Source organism: Chelonoidis abingdonii, chromosome 26, assembly GCF_003597395.2.
Source record: "Chelonoidis abingdonii isolate Lonesome George chromosome 26, CheloAbing_2.0, whole genome shotgun sequence".
Classification (NCBI taxonomy): Eukaryota; Metazoa; Chordata; order Testudines; family Testudinidae; genus Chelonoidis; species Chelonoidis abingdonii.
Window position 1 is genome coordinate 15,875,329 of NC_133794.1, and position 12,327 is coordinate 15,887,655.

At 53.2% G+C, this 12,327-nt stretch overlaps 1 non-coding gene across 1 annotated transcript; it reads left to right on the top strand.

Moving 5' to 3' along the window:
- The first annotated feature begins 11,678 nt into the window (after window positions 1–11,678).
- On the top strand, window positions 11,679–11,872 carry LOC116825301 (U2 spliceosomal RNA). Its single transcript, XR_004373815.1, has one exon. It is a non-coding gene; the product is annotated as a U2 spliceosomal RNA (small nuclear RNA).
- The last annotated feature ends 455 nt before the right edge of the window (window positions 11,873–12,327 follow it).

The following is a 12,327-nucleotide window of genomic DNA, read 5'->3' on the forward strand; positions in this document are numbered from 1 at the left end:
TAAGATCTAGAGTCCGATGTGGGGTAAGTGGCAGCCAGTCTCTTGGGACTGGGAGCAACTTAAATGTGATGTGACAACATGCATCCCTTTTCCAAAGGGAGGGGTAGTATGGTGGAGTGGTTAGAGCCAGAGGCTGGGAGTCAGGACTCCTGGGTTCTACCCCCAGCGCTGGGAGGGGAGTGAGGTCTAGTGGGTTGGAACAGAGGCGTGGGAAGCAGGACTCCTGTGTTCTATTTGCAGCCCTGCTGCAGACTTGAGTAAGTCCCAGCCCCTCTCTGAGCCTGTTTGCCCATCTCTATAAGGGAGATGATGATACTGACCCACCTACTAGCTATCTGCCCTTCCCATCTGTTCTATCTCCCTTGCTGGAAACTGCTCCTCAGTGAGCTTGCCAGCAATGAAAGCGAAGCGCCAAGGCCTGCACAGAGAGATGGGATGGCGCTGGCCCCTCTCCTCTGGGATGGGCTATGACTTGGGCAGAAGAGACCACTGGGGTTGTCTAGTCTCAGCTGCTGTACAGCACAGGCCAGAAACCTGCCCCACAAGAATGCCTGTGTGAGCTGGACATCCCTTCGTTGGCCCTTGGACTGCGCTCAGCCCTGCGGGACTGGGCCCACTGGGGGGGGGGGGCGCTGAAACCAGCCACAGTTGGCTCCAGGCACATTGACTCTCCACCGAGGATGGCATCACCTGAGCTCAGCTCCCAGCTTGCTCCCTGGGATCCCTAGACCCACACGCACATGATCCATCAGCACCACTGCCCATGGCTCAGCCCCACAATAAGAGCCGCCGCAGTGAACCTCTCTGCCTTGGCGAAGGAGCATGGGGCTGGCTGATCCAGATCAGATCACGCGTCCAGCTAGCCCTGTCTCCTGTCTCAGAGCAAGAGTTGAGAGCCCCCTGGGGGCAGTTATCGAATGACCTGCTCTGCTGTCCCAGATACTAAGCAGATTCCCCACTCCCTGGGAGACCTTGTAGTGGCATGGCTGGGGAGGAACTACCAGGGCTGGCGCATGTAAGAGAATCCATCTGTTTCCTTTAGGTGTCTCAATGGAGCTGAGCTTGTTTGTGAATCTGGTCCTGATACCTGACTTTGGCTAGGAGTCCTTTATGCCCTGCATCATGACTGGACGTTCACATGGTCCAACCCTACTAAGCACAAATCCTTGTGGCAGTGAGTTCCACATGTTAATTATAGCCTGTGCATCAAAGAATTTAATGCATAGTTTTCACCTTCATTGAGCATCACTTGGATCTTTTGCAGGATAGGGGGGCAGAGGCACCCGAACTGTGTCTCTGCCCCCTGTACTGCAGCTGAGGCCTCACTCCTTCTCTCTGAATCTCTGCCCTGGCTCTGACCCTTCCCCTGAGCTCCTGCCATCACATCACATCACCCATTTCCCCAAGGTCCTGCCCTCACACTGCCTCTTTTCCACTAGCCCCCACTCCTCGCACGCCCCTTCTCCACCGCCTGCCATCATGCTGCTCTTCATCACAAGACCCCCCCGCCCCTCGCCCCCCCCCCCGTGACAGGTTGGATCACAGAAACCCTCCTTGGGAACTGCCAGCTGATGTGCCAAGACTACTACTGCCCCTGCTTTCCCTCCCAGCTCGGGACCCCAGCACCCTGTCTTGCTGAGCCAGACACGCCTGTTCGCTCCAACACCAACCCAGGGTCTGAACCATGTGCCCCAAAGCTCCAGACTTAACTGAAAGCAGCTTACAGAAGTGTTCCTGCCTTTAACACTCAGATGCCCAACTCTCAATGGGGTTCAAACGCCAAATAAATCCATTTTACTCTGTATAAAGCTTATACAGGGTAAACTCAGAAATTGTTCGCCCTCTATAACACCGATAGAGAGATATGCATGGCTATTTGCCCCCCAGGTATTAACACATACTCTGAGTTAATTAATAAGTAAAAAGAGATTTTATTAAATACAGAAAGTAGGATCTAAGTGGTTCCAAGTAGTAACAGACAGAACAAAGTGAATTACCAAGTGAAATAAAATAGAACATGCAAGTTTATGTCTAAGAAACTGAATACAAATAAAACCTCACCAGTTCCAGTTAGCTTCCTTTTACAAACTAATCTCCTGCTAGTCTGGGTCCAGCAATCACCCACACGCCCTGTAGTTACTGTCCTTTGTTCCAGTTTCTATCAGATATCATTGGGGGTGGAGAGGCTATCTCCTGAGCCAGCTGAAGACAAAATGGAACGGTCTCCCAGGGGTTTAAATAGACTTTCTTTTGTGAGTGGAAACCCCCTCCTCACTCCTATGCAAAGTCCAGCTCCAAGATGGAGTTTTGGAGTCACATGAGCAAGCTACATGTCCATGCATGACTCAGTTTTTACCAGCCAAGCCACACTCCTGGGAAGGCTCAGATGTGGATTGGCATCTTCAAGTTCATTGTTGGCTTAAGTGGTTTTTGACTGGGCACTTAATTTGCACTTTAATTTGCAGGGGCCCCCACGACAATATAGTATTTTATAGTATTGCAACTTTTTTTTATGGAAGGGCCCCCCGAAATTGCTTTGCCCCAGGCCCCCTGAATCCTCTGGGCAGCCCTGTATTCACCTCCCTCCTAAACTAAACACCCTTGCTCCTTTCAATCTCTCTTGCCAGGCCATTCTGTCCCGACCCCTTTCCCTGTCCAACACCTGGACCGAGTCCTGCTGGGGTAGGGGAAGCAGAAACAATGCCAGGCCGGGCCCCTATGTCATCCCCTACCATTAGAGCCTGTTCCAGATCCAGTCTCTTGCTTTTTGATCATTGTCATTACTGTTTATTAGGTGTATTACGGTATGGCTGAGATTTCCCTGTCCCTCCCTCCACCCATTGTGCAGAGCTCACTGCCCTCCCACGGTACTGCACTGAGCTGGGCACTGAGCCAGGCACAGTATGGGGCAGTGCCCAGCTGCCTGTGCAGTAGGCATTCCACAGGCACCGATTCCCAGGGCCCCCCAGCTGGCAATGAGATGTCCCCCCTGAAGCAGGAAGATGGAGGAGGTTTGTGCCCTAGCTAATGGTACCTGTAGATCTAGGGGAGGCAGTGCTGGCCAGTGGGCGGTCACTGCACTGGAATGCTGGACACCTGGGTTCTTCTCTGAGTGCGTGTTCATGTCCATTCCATTGCAGGTGTGTGTGCTCGCCACACGAACTGGTGCCGGAAGCTTCCCCCTTGGCAGTATCTGTAGGGGATAGAGTTTTCCCCTCTGGCACCCCCTGGAGTGACACCCGCATGGCGTGGTATAAGGGGCACTGCCGACCCCCCGCACTATCAGTTCCTACTTACCACCAGTGACGGTGCTGGAATGGCTCCTTGCCTCGGCAAGCTTATACCTCTCAGCTGCTCAGTGTCAACTTCTTTACTATATACAGTTAAAAGTTGTTAATTTAGTTCAATAGTGTAGTTCAGTGTTAGTTTGTAGTTAGGGTGACCAGATGAGATGAATAAAATATCGGGATACATCGGGGGGCGAGGCAGGGGGGTCTGACGGTGGAGCGAGGGAAAAAAAAAATAGCCAAGTGCTGCCGGTGGAGCAAAATATTGGGAAAAGTTGCGTCCTGACCAAAGCTAGGTGGGGATGCAGGACAACCACCCTAATATCAGGACGGTCCTGATTTTATTGGGACGTGTGGTCATCCTATTTGTAGTCCTAGGGAGGGGGCATGGTAGGGTGACCAGACGTCCCAATAAAATCGGGACCATCCTGATATTAGGGTGGTTGTCCTGTGTCCCAACCTATCTTTGGTCAGGATGCAATTTTTCCCAATATTTTGCTTTGCCGGCAGCACTCGGCTGCTCCGCCCCTTCATCTCATCTGGTCACCCTAGGTCATGGCCCAGTCCCCCGGGCTCCAAACCCTTCAACGATTGCAGAAAGCCTAGGCCAGTCAGCGACCTCCACAGGCGCTGTCTCAAGTGCTTGGGGGAAACCCCCGTCAGTGACAAGTGTTACATTTGTGGAAGTTTTAAACCTCGGATCTAAAAGGAGCGGGACATTCATCTCCGGGTGCCCCTTATGGAGTCAGCACTTGCACCAGCACCAGAGCCGTCCAGATCGGACTCTGCTCCTAGCACCATGGCCTTGGTGCGGAGCACGCTGTCAGTGCCATCTGCAGCCCGGTGTCAATCCCCATCCCTGTACCAGCTAGAAGGCAAAGAAAGACCAGGAGAGGACGTTCTCTTGCATCCTGTAAAGGGAAGGAGAGGGCTGGAGGAGAGCAAAGACTCGTGAGGGGCGACTTTTCACGTCCAGATGGAGGTCGGGCCCCAGGTCCTACTGAGCAGGCTAACCCACTCCAGGACACGCTCGCCACCCTTGAAAGCGGCACGGGCATTCGGCATCTGGCGGCACCGACTGCACCGAAGGCCCTGCAGGCCGCAAAGGACATCTTGTCCCTACTGGTGCTGCCCACACCAGTTACGGCGGTGCCCCGTTCTAGGCGTAAACCTGCCTTGGGACCCTTCCAATGGTCCCTATCCGTGCGCACTGCTCCTCACTACAAGGAGTGCCCTGCCAGTGCTCACCACGCCTTGGACATGGGTCAGCTTGAAGCAGCGATCGCCAGTGGAACAGTGCAGACCCGCAGAGGTGAAGCACCCATCCCTGCAGCCCCACTGCCCAGAGCACCCTACCTGCTCTCCCAGTGTATGGCACTGCTTTGGCAGTTCGAGCCACTGGGGCAGAGAGCCCGTTACCGGTCACCGGAGTGCCGGTACAGATCACTGTGGGCACGCTGATGTTCCCCGGCTTGGTGGCCTACTCACTCCAATTCGCACTCAACGGACTGGCACTGCTCGCTGAGTGTTAGGTGTAGATCACCAGGTTTATGTCGCTGGCATCGAGGCACAAAGAGTCATCATCCTCCTGCAAATCCTCAGTGGAGCCTTGGGGCCATTGACATGACCAGGGTAGACAGATGGCCTCGGCACCGTCCTGGTCCCCAGGATCCAGCCCGTCCTCCTCAGGCTCCATCAGCAAGGAGGAGTCCCTGCCAGAGGGCCAGGGTCACTCATCAGGGGCACCAACATTCCCAGTGGCACCTCCGGCAGCAGCATGGCCACAAGGCCACTGGCCTGCCTCCTGGCACCTCTGGAATCCCTGGGGGTTCCCGCAGCCCTCACAGGGACATAAGTCAGCCTTGGGCATTGGACAAGCAGTCGGCAATGATCTCCTGCCCGCCCCTCGACATGGTAGTGGCTTTAGAGAGCACCCCTCAGGGCCACCCGGCCCCAACGGAGGTGCCTGTGGAAGAGGCATTGGTGGTGGCAGACCTGCCGGTACCCGCCACCTCTTCATCCTTGCCCAATGAGGCTGATATGGTGCCCCAGAATGATGCCAAGGCTCATCAAGAGCTTTTGAAGAGAGTCGCCTTGAACCTGGGGCTAGAAGACGAGGGGTTGGCCAAGCCCTCAGAGTCCCTCTTCGACGTGCTAAGTTCAGCAGCCCCTGCCAGGTGCACAAAAAGGTGGCAAAAATTACTGTGGCAGATGCCTTCATCACTGCCCCTCATTTCCAAGGGGCAGAACGTAAAGGTGAGGATTAGGGTAAGGGTAACTGCTACGGGTTACGAATACGTGTACATTCTCCCTGCCCCAAGCTCACTGACAGTGTCTGCAGTCAATGAGCGCAACAGGAAGGCTCAACCAGGTGCGATGCCTAAAAATTAAGAGGCAAAGAGGCTCCATCTCTTTGGAAGAAAAATTTATTCATCTTCCAGCCTTCAGCTGCAAGTGGCCAACCACCAGGCCTTGCTGGGCTGCTATAACTTTAACATCTGGCAATTCATGGCCATGTCCTTGGACTTACTGCCAGAGGGCCCCAGGAAGGAATTCCTGGCAAACCTCAAGGAGGGCAAGGCGGTGGCCCTCCAAGCGGCCTCAGATGCGGCAGAGTCTGCAGCTTGAACCTGACCATGGCCATCTCCATGAGACCAGCATCCTGGTTACAATCCTCAGGCCTTTCCACAGAGGTTCAGCAGTTGATCCAGGACCTCCCGTCCGATGGCCTGGCTCCAGGGCTGCCCGGGGTGGGGGTGGAGGGCATGTGGGGCAATTCACCCCAGGCCCCACAGGGGCCTCCACGAAAATATAGTATTCTATAGTATTGTAACTTTTTTTTATGGAAGGGGCCTCCAAAATTGCTTTGCCCCAGGCCCCCTGAATCCCTGCCTGGCACTGTTCTCCAAACAGATACCAAGTTGCATGGTCTAAAAGACTCGAGGGCAACCTTGTGGACCCTGGGCCTGTACACCTCGGGGCCGGCAAGGAAGCCACAAAGTCAGCCTCGGTCGGAGCCCTTCCACAAGAAGGGCAAGATATATAAGCACCAGCAAGGCCACCAGACGACACCCTCCACTCATTCGAGCTCCACCACAGGGTGGTAATTGGGCATTTTGAGGATGTGCTCAAGGGCAACCTTCCAGTCTGTGTCCTGGATCCTGCTTCCCTGCTTTTCTCCAACCACCTGTCCCTTTTCCTTCCTGCCTGGGCCTCTATAATGTCGGATAAATGGATCCTCAGTACTGTGGCTCAGGGTTATACCCTTCCATTTATTTCTGTTCCACCTGCCTCCTCACCCCGCTTCAGGGATCTCTCTCACGAGAACCTGCTCACTCAGGAGGTGCAAGGCCTTCTGCAGGTGGGAGCTGTGGAGGAAGACCCCCTAAATTTCAGGGACAAAGGGTTTTACTCCCATTATTTTTTAATCTCAAAGGCCAAGGGGGGTCCAAGACCCATCCTGGACCTGCGAAACCTCAACAAATATCTGAAGAAGCTGAAGTTTTGCATGGTCTCTCTGTCCTCCATCATCCCTTCCCTGGATCCAGGGGACTGGTGTGCCACCCTCAGTTTAAAGGATGCATATACTTCCACATATCAATATTCCATGGACACAGACATTTCCTGCACTTCACAGTGGGGCCACCCACTATCAGTTTGTGGTGCTCCCTTTCAGCCTAGCAACAGCCCCAAGGATGTTTACAAAGTGCATGTTGGTGGTGGTGGCTTACCTCAGACGTCGGGGTATCCGGATTTACCCGTACCTTGATGATTGGCTCATCAAAGGCTGCCCCAGGACCCAAGTCCAGAGTTGCCACTCAACTAGGGCTTAAGTGTCCTCGGTGGCCTTCTTGGAGCATGTCCCTACCCAGGACATCTGCAGGGCCACAACGTGAGCTTCGGCACACACACGTTCATGACGCACTACGCTTTTACCCAGCAAGCAAGAGATGAGGCTGGACTTGGCAGAACTGTGTTGCAATTGACACATCCGTGAACTCCTACCTGCCTCTGGTAGTACTGCTTGGGAGTCACCTCCAGTGGAATGGACATGAGCAAGCACTCAAAAAAGAAAAGACAGTTCCCTTTTTGCATAACTGGTGTTCTTCGAGATGTGTTGCTCCTGTCTATTCCATGACCCGCCCTCCTTTCCCACTATCGGAGTTTCCAGCAAGAAGGAACTGAGGTTGGGGGGAGCTGGCAGTGCCCCTTATACCATGCCACATGTGCCAGTCCCCTACCGATACCACTGAGGGAAAAAACTTCCAGCACCGGTGCATGTGGCGAGCACACACACCTACAATGGAATGGACATGAGCTACACATCTTGAAGACCAGTTATGAAAAAAGGAAACTATCTTTTCTATTCCTGGCTCTGTCCTGTCCTGCTGGCAGACCTTGGGCAAGTCTATTTCCCACTCAGTGACTCAGTTTCCCCTCCTGCCCTGTGTCCATTTCATCCATTTAGGCTGTGAGCCCGTTGGGGCAGGGACTGGCTCCTAGTCTGTGTCTGTGCAGCACCTGGCATCCAGAGCCCCGTACTTGATTAGGAGTCTCTAGGTGTTCCTATAACACCTGTAAAAATGGCCATAATGACTGATCTACAGACAGTCCCACCAGCCCCAAATGTTCCTAATCAGGAGTCTGACCCCACAAAATCACAAGCATGGCTTAGGGCTCTGTCATTCCCTCCTGATTTCCAGCCTGCCACACTTGGTCACATTTTCCAGCTTTTTTCCCCAGGCAGGCACCAGGGCTAGACGCTGCCATGTTTTTTTAAAGGAAAGTGTTGAGTCTCATATCTTCACATGACTCCAGGAGCTGAGGCTTTAAGAAAAGCACCAACCAAGCAGGAGACTCCCAGCTAGAACTGGCCACCCAGTAAGGATTAAACAGTAATAGAAATAGCCTTATTCCTGAGATGCCTCTGTCCTTTTTGGGGCCTCTGCCTCTGGAATCCCCTGCAGCCACGAATCCTGCAGGTTAACCGCCTGCTGTCTCTGATGCGGACCCCATAGCTGGATGGGGGAGTGAGCCCAGGCCCTGGCCCTGCCCTGCACAGCACCTGTGTTGTTCTGTGTCCCTCTCTCAGGGTACGTCTAGACTATGCGCCGTATCGGCGCGTTAAAATCGATTGCTCTGGGATCGATATATCCCGGCTAATCTAGACGGGATATATCAATCCCTGAGTGCGCTTATATCGACTCCGGAACTCCACCAACCCCAACGGAGATCCGGAATCGACATGGCGAGCCGCGGATCGATCCCGCGCGGTGAAGACGGGTGAGTAAATCGATTTTAGATATTCGACTTCAGCTACGTTATTCACGTAGCTGAAATTGCGTTTCTAAAATCGATTTTACCCCGCAGTGTAGACCAGCCCTCAGAGTGTATCTCCATCTTGAAGCCAAAGTGTTGAATCTTGGCAGTCTCCCTCCTGGGAGTGTCCACAGAGCATGAGGCCTCTGGGCATTGGTGCCACACCACTGATCTGACTCAATGGGTCCTAGCGAGCGTCCCCTGGTTCCACCACCCCACCTCTGCTGCCTGCCACTCTGCCCCCTCATCCCCGTCCCCTCCCACCCATTCCCAACCTCCCTAGTCACTATCCCCCCAAGCTCTCCCCAGCTCGTCGGGCTGAGGCTGCAGCTGGCAGGGCCCATCAGCGTGGGGGTCCAAGCCACCTCTCCTTGGGAGGAGGGAGGCCAAGCAGGCCCCAAGCAGAGGGGGGGGGGGAGTCGGGCCCTAATGAGCCAGAATCCGGCACTTGGATGGTTCTGGAATTGACAAATATGCTTCTGCAGGCAACCGAGCCCAAGCTCCCCACTGACCCAGAGCCACCCGCAGCCTCCTCCTTGGCACAGGCTCAGGGAGATGCCCAACTCCACTCCCAGCTGAGGTTTGCCATTAGTACTGGCTCATTTCATTCTTTCCCTGAAGTCCCTGCTCTGGCAGCCTCACCTGCAGCAGTGGCTGGTTGTTAGATCAGGGCCCAAGGGCAAAGGATCTGGCCCGTCGTTCATGCACTAACATTATTGCGCTGGCGTATTCCCAGCACTGTTTGACCAAACACTGCCCTGTGCCTTTCACAGTAAACTCCTTTCCCACCACTGACATGCAGCCACCTCTGGGGTGGGGTGCAGCAGCTGTTTAAATGAGCACAACAACGCAGCTAGCTGGTTTAGGACAGGAAGTGAAGAAGAGCCCCATATCCAAGGGAAACTGCAGGGGGCTTGAGGGAAAGACTCTGGCCAGGACACTGGTGGTACGGGAGGAGAGGGGGAGCCACAAGTCCTGCCAGTTGTGCGGAGGGGTCGTGCGCTCACTATACAATTCTTGGTGTTACTGCTTCAGCCAGAAATTACCCCACTTTACATATGGGCAGAGAAGTGAAGTGACTTGTCCCAAGCTAGGAACAGAACCCAGTCCTGGTGCCCCGGCCCCCTCTGCTCTAATATGTTAAACTCCACTTCTCTACCCAGAGCTGGGGAGAGAACCCAGGAGTCCTGGCTCTCAGCCCCCCACTCTACACACTGCCTCTCTAGTCAATAATTTGGATTTCAGATCATCCCACTTGCTGGACAGAAGGTCCCAGACTCTGAGACGAGGTGCTGTGTTGGGGCACCTGTGATTCAACGTTTTACCCACAGGCTCCCTGGCCTGACTGGGGGAGGGGTGATAGCCAGGCCAACATCCACTGGATTCTTGCAGTGCCAGCCCTCAGCTCCATAGACAGCCCGGCCCCTCGAGCCAGGCCAGACCTCCCAGCAATTCTGCCAATGCACCAGCCTGGGTGTGACCGTCCACCTGGACGGGGTGCAGCTAATGGGCGCAGCTCCTCCTAGACCACTGATCATTGGGAACCGCACGAGTGCAAGAATGGGCCATTAAAGAGGGATATTTCCTCACTCCTCTGCCCCCACCTTCCCCCAGCCCTGGGTCGTGGAGCCAGAGCTGACACAAAGGAACCCCAGTCTGTATGACACACACCGAGCAATGCCCAGCAACGACACCATCAGACTTAATCCTGGGGTCACGGAGCTGCTATCTCCCCACTTCCCCCATCCGCAACCAGGCTGGGCTTACAGCTGTGTGAGGCTGATGTCCCATGGGGAGCGTAGCGCTGCTTTGCTCATTAAAGCCTGGTTTGTTGTCTGGCAGGTGGTGCCGAGTGTGGTGATGGGGCAGCAGGCGAGCGCTCCCAAGATTTATTGGCTTTAATTAATTAACGTGTTTGTTTCTCCCATAGTTGCTCGGCCCTGCTGAGCACTCAGCTCTGGCAAATTCACCACTTTACAAAGCCATTAGATAAAAACAATTCCGGATCTGCAGCCCAGCCCAGATTAACTCCAGCTGCGCCACCAAGTACCTGAGCCTGTCACACAGCAATAGCATCTTCTGCACAGGCGCCTCCTGAGACAGGATCATGCTAGTCCCCATTTACTGTTGGGCAAACTGAGGCACAGAGCATAGTGGACAGATTTCCCAAAGTGCTCAGTGTGATGGTGGCAGACCAGGTGCCAGCTCATGCCAGAGTCCTGGGGCTGAGTTGAACACTGACAACCCCCCAGCTGGAATTCTCCCATGTACCAGTGTTGTTACGACAGGTATTAGGGTGATAAGAATGTGTTTAGTGTTTAAACTTTATTGAATGCTTGTGAGCTGCTGCAGCATTAATCTCACATAGCATTAATCTCACATCTGTCTCACTCTGGATCCCATATCGCAAGGTAATATTTGTGCATTGGCATTGTGAGTCTCTGCGTAAATCACTAGCCAGGAGAAAGTCATTAACTAATGCGAAGGGCCAAGCTTCAGCAGAAGGTGTCACACCCTTCCTAAAAGGCAAGACCATCGCTACCAGACAGACTATTGTGGGACTGGAATTTCCCTATGGAGCTTCAACAAGAGGACAAAAGATGTGTCCTGTCTCCTCCCTGTGAAGATGAGTCCTGCAAGTGGATTCCGCTCCTTGGAGCTAAGATCAAAGTGTAGTGTCTCATGAGACAGCTCATGGGGTCCGACGCCATCAGGTGGTCCAGAGACATTTATATCGAACACATCACCGGACACCGCCAATACCACACTGAATAATTGAGACAGCCGACCAGGGAAATTACCCACTTCCTTCCCTGAGCAACCAAGGGATGCACCCCACCTATGTACCTATCCGCTCTACTGATACTGACTTGGACTCCTTATTCATTCCATGGGTGGTGAACCCGAGCCTACTTATTCACTGACACTTTAAAAACTCTTGCACCCCAATCTGGGTCTATGCCGGTTACGCGATATGTATGTACTTTTTCCATCCTTGCAAATGATGTCTGTAACCATCCATAACCCAAGCCTGACCCCAGATGTAAATACCTTCCCTCTCAACCTGTGTATATTTCATTTCAAACATTTATTTTAATTAAATTTTTAAATCTGTTCTTATCGATTTAATATCTGATATGTCCTTTATTTGAGGATTGTATGTTAAATTGATTTTTGAAACAAGGGGATGGAATAGGAACTTGCTCTGTTCACCCCATGCATTGACCTGGTGTTGCACTGTCTCCAAGACCAGCAGTTCAGAGCACATGGCAGAAGGGAGATGAAAACCCCAAACAAAAGGAACTTGGCCTGTCTATGGTGCGTGGCCTCTGGGGGACCAGGTGTTTCTAAGCGTAAGTGAGTGATCCCCAGCTGCTTAGCCTGGCTTAGCCCGAAAGGCACATAGAGCTTGCTGATTAGAGATGCTTCTATTCCCTTCTGAAACTTAAGACTGGAATGTATGTATGTGCGTGTGTGTGTGTTTACTTGCTTCATCCTAGTAAATAACTCGCTGGTTTCCTTTCCCTAGTTAATAAATCTGTATATAGTTTATTATAGGACTGGCTACAAGCATTGTCGTGGGTGTGAGATCTGAGGTACAACTGACCTGGGATAAGTGGCTGGTCCTTTGGGACTGGAAGTAACCTGACTATTGCTGTGATCCTTGGTGTAAGGGACCATCTATCACAAAGGGATGCTCCCCTGGGTGGTGAAATAGATT